This window comes from Phyllostomus hastatus, unplaced genomic scaffold (genome assembly GCF_019186645.2).
Source record: "Phyllostomus hastatus isolate PE091 unplaced genomic scaffold, TTU_PhHast_1.1 phas_scaffold_21, whole genome shotgun sequence".
NCBI classification, from domain to species: domain Eukaryota; kingdom Metazoa; phylum Chordata; class Mammalia; order Chiroptera; family Phyllostomidae; genus Phyllostomus; species Phyllostomus hastatus.
This window is the reverse complement of record NW_025334017.1, coordinates 17,245,138-17,252,522: the sequence shown is the minus strand read 5'-3', so window position 1 is coordinate 17,252,522 and position 7,385 is coordinate 17,245,138.

Genomic DNA, 7,385 nt, shown 5'->3' with positions numbered 1-7,385 from the left:
TACATCATTTCAATGAATGCATGTTTTAAAAGTTTTCTTCCTTTTTCCCCTTGATATTTGGCCAAATGTCACATAAAATAAAAAAAACTAAATATATAAGTTAAAATAAAGAGTGTTTTAACTTTCCTTAAAAAGGCTTCAAAACTCATAGTTTTGCCACCAAAACCTAAATCGTATTGGCTTCCTTGGAAAACATCTTTTTAATTAAAAATATCAATCAATTCCTGGTTGCTATTGTTTAAGAGGTTAATCTAAACACATTTTAGCAGATAAATTTTTGCCGAGCTTTGTGATTAGCATTGAAAACACTTAAAATTTCCCATATGCTCTTGAAGCTGGTGATTTTTTATCAGATTATAATCTAAAAATATCTAAGATCTCTCCCAACAGTGGAGAGATCCTGTCATTTTACCATTGTTCTCTTATTCTTCAATTACCTGAGTGCCTACACACTGGACCCAGCACCCCTCTGCCTGAATGATGGGTTTGTGTAGCTGTCAATTCTAGATTTATTACTTTGTTCAGGAATGAGCCGTTTCAATAGCATATGCCCCGCCGATCTCTCAGAACTAGCAAACACTGTTCATCTGAAGGAAACTATTAGTCTGTACTTCACATGCCTGTAATTCTGAGATTGTGGAAGTTTCTTTTTTTTTCTGAATAAAGTTAGAAATCCAAAATGACAAGAAAAGTTTCTTTATTCTAACTCTGCGATATTGCTTTCTGGCCACAGCCACAGCCAAACTCACAATTTAAAATTCGAACTTAGTGAGAAATCATCTTTGAGAGCCAGAGTACATGAAGTAGCAATCGCAACAATATCCTGTACAATACATGGCAGAAAGAACATCACAAACACATTGCCAAAATTATTAATTTTCTAGGAAAAAAACACATGAAGCAGATGTTCTTGTAAAACTAAAACAGTACATGCCTTGGAAAATTGCTTTAACTAGCAATAACATACAGTTGTTGAGCTATATTTTCAAGACATTGGAATTCTTGTTAATTCATAATTTAACTATTTCATGACTAAATATACAATACTTGAGAAAACCAAATATCTTTAAAAGCTGGAGTTCTGAAGACTCCAAAAACTTTCTGGGACTCAGCCTCGTTTTTCCTTCTACCTGAGAACAAGAAAAGGAAAGGTAAGAATGCAGGTAATCTCTTCTCTTTCTCCCTTCCCTGTCATGCTACCCGTCACCAGACATGATTTGATCAAGTTTCCCTCAGATGTTCTGTTTTCAAGTTCAATATCCCAGATATAAGCCAACTTTTCTATCTGCCAAACTAATATTTTTAACCCCTTATTTATGTCTCTTCCTTCAGGTTGAAAAACCAGTGAGTGACATTTGGAACCTTCTGTCTCTCTTGTTTCTTCTCTAAACCCTTGTGGTCTTTGAATTCTTCCTAAATGTTCCTCTTTTGGATTTTTAAAATACATGTTTTTGCTCTCCCCTTCACATCCAACTTGACAGGTCAAAATTTAAATTAGTCTATTGACAACATTGGTTTTTTTTAATATTTCCCTCATCTTCCCCAGGACTTAGAGTTTAGACTCTATTGCTGGTAAGAGTAAAGACGGAATTTGCTGTTCAACCCAACTGGTGTCATCCTGACCACGATGACAGCACGGCGTCTGGGAGAGCGCCTCCTTCACCGCCTCTCTACACTTTCCACTATCTTTCTACCTCTTGGCCTCTGCTCCTGCCATTGCTGCCCCAGCTTCGTTTTACCTATTTAAATTCAACGCATTCTTTGCATTCTTTGTTCAGAGTCATGGTGCAACTCCCAGATGCTGCACTGTTTTTCCAGGGAGCGCCCACTCGGCCCTTTCCCTGCTGGAAGTTCTTTGCTGGGACTTCTAATTCACATCCTATGACTTTTCTTGTGTTCTACTGTGGCCTCATGAGACCCTGGCTCCACCTCCAGGAATATTTCAGACTCCCCACGTTGAGAATATTGATTATCTTTTTCGAGTCACCCTCCATGTTTTGTCGTTGGCGGTGGCATTTGTTGTCTCATTCAGGATTCTGATGATTGCCCTTCTAAGCCATCTTCACACCAGGTTGTTGTTCATTTGGAGGTCCCTGCCTTCTTCGGAGAGAAGGGGAGGGGACTGGCATGTGATTTGAAACACAGTTTCTGCTGACTGACTTTTAAAAACAGCTTTATTGAGATATAATTTACACACCATAAAGTGCATCAGTTTTACGTGTACAAACCAATGAATTTTAGTATATCTGCAGAGATGCATAACCTCTGCCACAATCTAGTTTTAGAATATTTTCATCAACTCTAAAAGCAACCTTGTATCCATCTTCAGTCATATCCTTATGTGTTGGCCTTCGACACAACAATGTTTTAAAATATTGAATGCATCAGAACATTTACATTCCATAGTGTGGCTATTGCTAAAGACAAGATATTAACCAATTTTTGATGAATACTTTAATCTGTCATAACTTTTCCCATCATTCACAGGAATGAGAAAACATGGATTTCTTTCAAATGGAGTGAGCATTGCTTTATAACTTGGTCAGCAATTAGAGTTGACAGAATGCTTTATAATTTTGTCTATAAACTCTGAACTTAGACATTTAGTTTTAAAATGAGTATCATTTGTGAAAGTTATTAAATCACTTTTTTCTAGAATTTTTACAGTATATCAATTTCTTTTCTCTTTCTGATACTGAGTTAAAACTTTCTGGTAGGTGAGCTTCTTCCCAGTATGAAGGCAGATTTGAATTAACAATCTTTTTGAAAATGAAAAAATGGTAAGTGTATTGATAAATCGTGTGACTAATGGTTGGGTAGAGATTATTGGCATTTCATGGTGAATTATAATTTAAAATAAGGTTTAATTCTCATGTACATATGTTCATTCTTGTAAATTAGACTCAATCTCATGTCTTTGCTTTTAGCTATATATATCTATATAAAAGAGTACATTTAAAATAGTTTATTTTAAAATGAGACAAAATTTGACTCAGAGCAAAATTGAACAATGGGGAGAATGAACTTTTGACCTGGGATAAATAAAAAAGTGATTTCAACCAAAAATAACTTTTCTCCCTGCAGAGCAGGAAGGTAATGTATGGAGATACCTTTGCAGCATGCAGACGTGGGATTCCAGGATGCTGCCAGATGTTACATGTGCTTCAGGATACCTCACAAAAATGGGTAAGAAGTGTGGCATTTGCTGCCTGAGCCGCACACAAGGAGGACCACGGGCCAACAAGGGAAGATTGCCGCATAAATCAGGCATGCCAGTAGCTGCGGTAGGAGGGAGCCGAGGAGCACCCAGATGCTTTCCTTAGTTTGTCCTCATCAAATGTGAGGCAAGGCCAGTTGGGTGGGGAGAACCGCATTCAAAACTTGCTTCTAATTCCTTCCCTCATCCTCTTCCCCTAGGACATGGGAGGGAAAGGCACGGAAGGAAACAGTTCAAATAAAACAGAGTTCATTTCCATTTAAATTTCAGGCCATTATAATATGACTGCAATGATTAAACCTACGATTACATATGCTCTCCTTTTTATCATTATTGCACATGGCTGGTTTGTTCATCTATTTCCTCATTTCCTCCTTCCTTTCTTCACTTAGCTATTAAGCATTAATTACATCATAGTTTTGCTCGGAGCTTCTGGTGACCTAAGGCTGGGGCGTGGGCCTCAGGGAACCTGTGAACGGGCGTTAATGTCCACTGCTTATGGAATTCAGTCTAGTTGGAGGTAAAGTCAGTAAATTAGTAAACTGTGTAAATAATGTATAAATAATTGATTTGAAAGAAGTGAACAAGGTGGTTACAGTGAAAGAAATGAATGGGACGCAATGAGAGAGACCAGTGCTGGGGGTGGCCAGGCACAGTGTCTTTGAGTAGACAACAGGGAGGCTCGAACCGGAGATAAAGAGGGGTCTACCATGCAAAGAAGCGGGGAGCATCCCAAGCAGGGGGAATAGCATACATAGGAAAGGCCTGGAGGTTTGCATTCCCTGAGGTGCAAGGAGCTTGGTCTTTTCAAAAAAGAAACACAGAAAACTGTTTCCTTGTACAGCTGGGGCTTTGTGAGTAAGGCAGAGAATGGCACAGACTGGGAGGATGGGTAGGTGTATGCCAGGTTATGCAGAATCTTTTAAGATGAAGCAAGGAGCTTGGATTTTCTTTGAAATGAAATGCAAAGCCATATAATAAAGGGCTTAGGCAGAAGAGAAATAGGAACTAGTCTGTGTTTTAAAAAGAGTGCCGGGCCTGCTGCATGAAGAGCATTTGCAGGCAGGCAGGAGAGGGAGCAGGGAGAGCTGCAAAGAGGCTCCTGCACTGGGCTGGGTGGCAGGGCAGGAGCTGGTACCCAGCAGTGATGTTAGCTGAGCAATGTGGCTGGGGCTGACTGCGCAGGCAGCAGTAGCAGGGCTGAGTGTGGGAGCTGTTCCCAGCTTGCGCTTGTGGCTCTGGGAACACTGTCTGAAAATCACTAATCCACACAGTGTAAAAAAAAGAGTTTGACTGACATTTTCAGACATGTAGCAATTATTTGACTCAACCGACCAGATTACCTAGTGGTTGGATCTATAGTCCTAAAGCCAAGATTCTAGTTTGTTGTGGTCACAAGTTATGAGGCAGTTTTTTTAAATCCGCGCCCAAAGACATGTTTATGGATTTTCTTAAGGAGAGAGGAAGCGGGTGGGAAGAGGGAGAAAGAGAGAGAGAGAGAGAGAGAGAGAGAGAGAGAGAGAGGGAGGGAGGGAGAGATGGATGTGAGTGAGAGAGAAACATTGATCAGTTGCCTCCCGTACGTGCCTGGACTGAGAACTGAGCCTACAACCTTTGGGTGTATAGGATCATGCTTCAACCAGCTGAGCCACTGACCAGGGCAAGACAGTTTCTGATGATGTGAGTATATTTATTGAGGTCTATAAAACTGTTTACCACACATGTTTTATTTACAGTGTTCTTTGGAGGAAATAATTTCTAAATTCTTGACTTTCAATCTTATGATTGAAAACTCATGATTGAAAGTCAAGATCGAGGGGACAACATAATCAAGGAAAAAGGCCATCAGGAGAAAGAAAGCCAAGATGAATTGAGCCTATGATTTAATGGTATGCACAAAAAATCAAATTGAGACACTTTGCTGTGCTCAATTTCAGCTTTCACAAACTACACCCGTTCTTTCATTGAACAGTGTTTGGAAGATTAAGACAATGGTTGTGTGCTTTTTAGGCCTTAGGCGGGCTGTGCTTCTGTATTTAATTTTGCAGCAGTCACACATGCCCTGATGGAGCACAGACTTGATTATTGTAATTCTCTTTCAGTAGGACTTCCAGCAGGGCTTCTCTGTCACTCGCTGCTCGTGCAGAATGTAGCGGCACATCTGCTGGCTGATTTGAGAATGGGCAATCATATTACCCCATCCTGTATAATTTGATATGTGTGGGTCACTGAGGACTCCGGCAATGTTCCTTTGTTTCTCTCTCCCTCTCTTCTTAAAGGATGAAAATTACATTTTCTCTGCATCCACACCTATCTATTTCCACAGTCATTTATCTTAGGGAGAACTGTGTAGCTTTTTGCCTACTTGCAAGTCACATGTCATTTTAGGCTAAAGGTATCCATGCTGAGTGACAAAAAATGAGTCTATGTGGTAAGATTATGAGTCACTGTTTTAATGGATTTTAGCTATACTTAATCAAAGAGGTTTATATCCCATGGAAGGATGAATAGTTTATCCCATCCCATCCCATCCCATCCCATCCCATCCCATCCCATCCCGTGCCATCCTGTCTCAGTCCATTCTGTTTTGTTCTGTTTCAGTCCCTTCCATCCCATCCTTCTATGCACCAATTCCTAAGCCTGGCAGCAGCCTGGAAGAGAGAGACAGCTGCTGCTGCTCTTGCAGCTTTGCCCACATGGTTAGTGAATGCTGGAAAAGCTGAGGATGCAAGGTGAAGGCAGGAATCATGACCCTGTGGACTTCTCTAGACCACCAGGTGCCTCTGTTTATTGTCCCATGAGCATCCTAGTTTAAAGTGGTCCAGAACAATGGGAGATTGGGTTGGAACAAAGATCAATAATTTGTGTGCACAACTTGGGGCTCCTACTAGAGGGGGAATGTAAGACAAGGTACACAGGTAGGGGACACACATCCTGCCTTTAAACATGGGCATTGGATGTCTGGTTTCCCTCACTGGTGAGTTTACTGATGTTAATTTGGGTGTGGGGGAAGATGAAAGGGTTGGAAAGGGTGATGGGCATCTCAAATGTAAGTATTTCATCCACCCCAAGAACCCCATGGGGGGAGGGGGTTGGTCTTAGAGACCAACCTAAAAGGGCATCAGTTTTATTGATTAAACACCATTTTCAAAGGAAATCAATTTTTTATGGTCTTTTATAACATTTACTTCATTTATTCTTTTAGTACTTTTAGTCTCTACAGTCAATGGTTATCTGACTTTTCAAAAGACAAGAGCAAATTTCAGGAAAAAAATAGAGCCAGTGTGGATCGTTAGACATTGTGTAACTCAGCTGAGGTGTTGGTCACCTAGCTGTGGGCTGGGGTAGAAACCTGGCTTGGAACCACAACTTCAGCTCTTGTCAGTGTCTCTGGAGACACGTTACTTTCTGTCCCTGCTCCTTAGATTCTTCCTGTGTGCAGTGTGGATAATCATATCATCTCAATGTTGCTGTGAGGATTAAATGAGATAATAATTGTGAAATGAAGCTCCTACCAGCATCCTTTCCTGCTTCCTTCAAAGGTAATCATGAGTTCCATCTACTGTGGAAAACCCTCCCTGACTACCCAAGCCCACGATGTGCACATATTCATTATATGTTGCTGTATACTACTAGTTAAGTATATGCCATATGTTCTTAACTAGTCCAAGTAGTTTCTAAGTCTTTGAGAACATAGCATGTGTCTTGTACTTTTTGGTGTAGGCTATTAAATCGAGTGTGGTCAGTTGTACATATAAGCCACACTTAACAGACACTTGTTTATTGATAACTGCAATGATTGGTTGACTTTCTAAATTCAATAGCTTTCCTAGTGATATTCTTAGAAAGCTCTATATAAACCACCATGTGAAGTCTACAGACATTCTCTAAAGGATTCAGCACGTCTCTTGAAACTGGAACCAAAACATATTCTAGGAGAATTTTCCTGCCTCAAGACAAGGTAGCAGAGACCAGGAAGTCATGGAGAAGACTTTCCATGGAAGATTTTCCTTAAACATATCACTCCTTTTGGTGTTCCTTATTCCAGCTGTACTATGTTGAGATGACAATGATGATGATAATAGTAATGGAAATGATGGTAGCTAGCACTTATAGTCCTTACTATGTGTCAGCATTGGGTCAAATGATCACAAGCATTTTCTTGTAT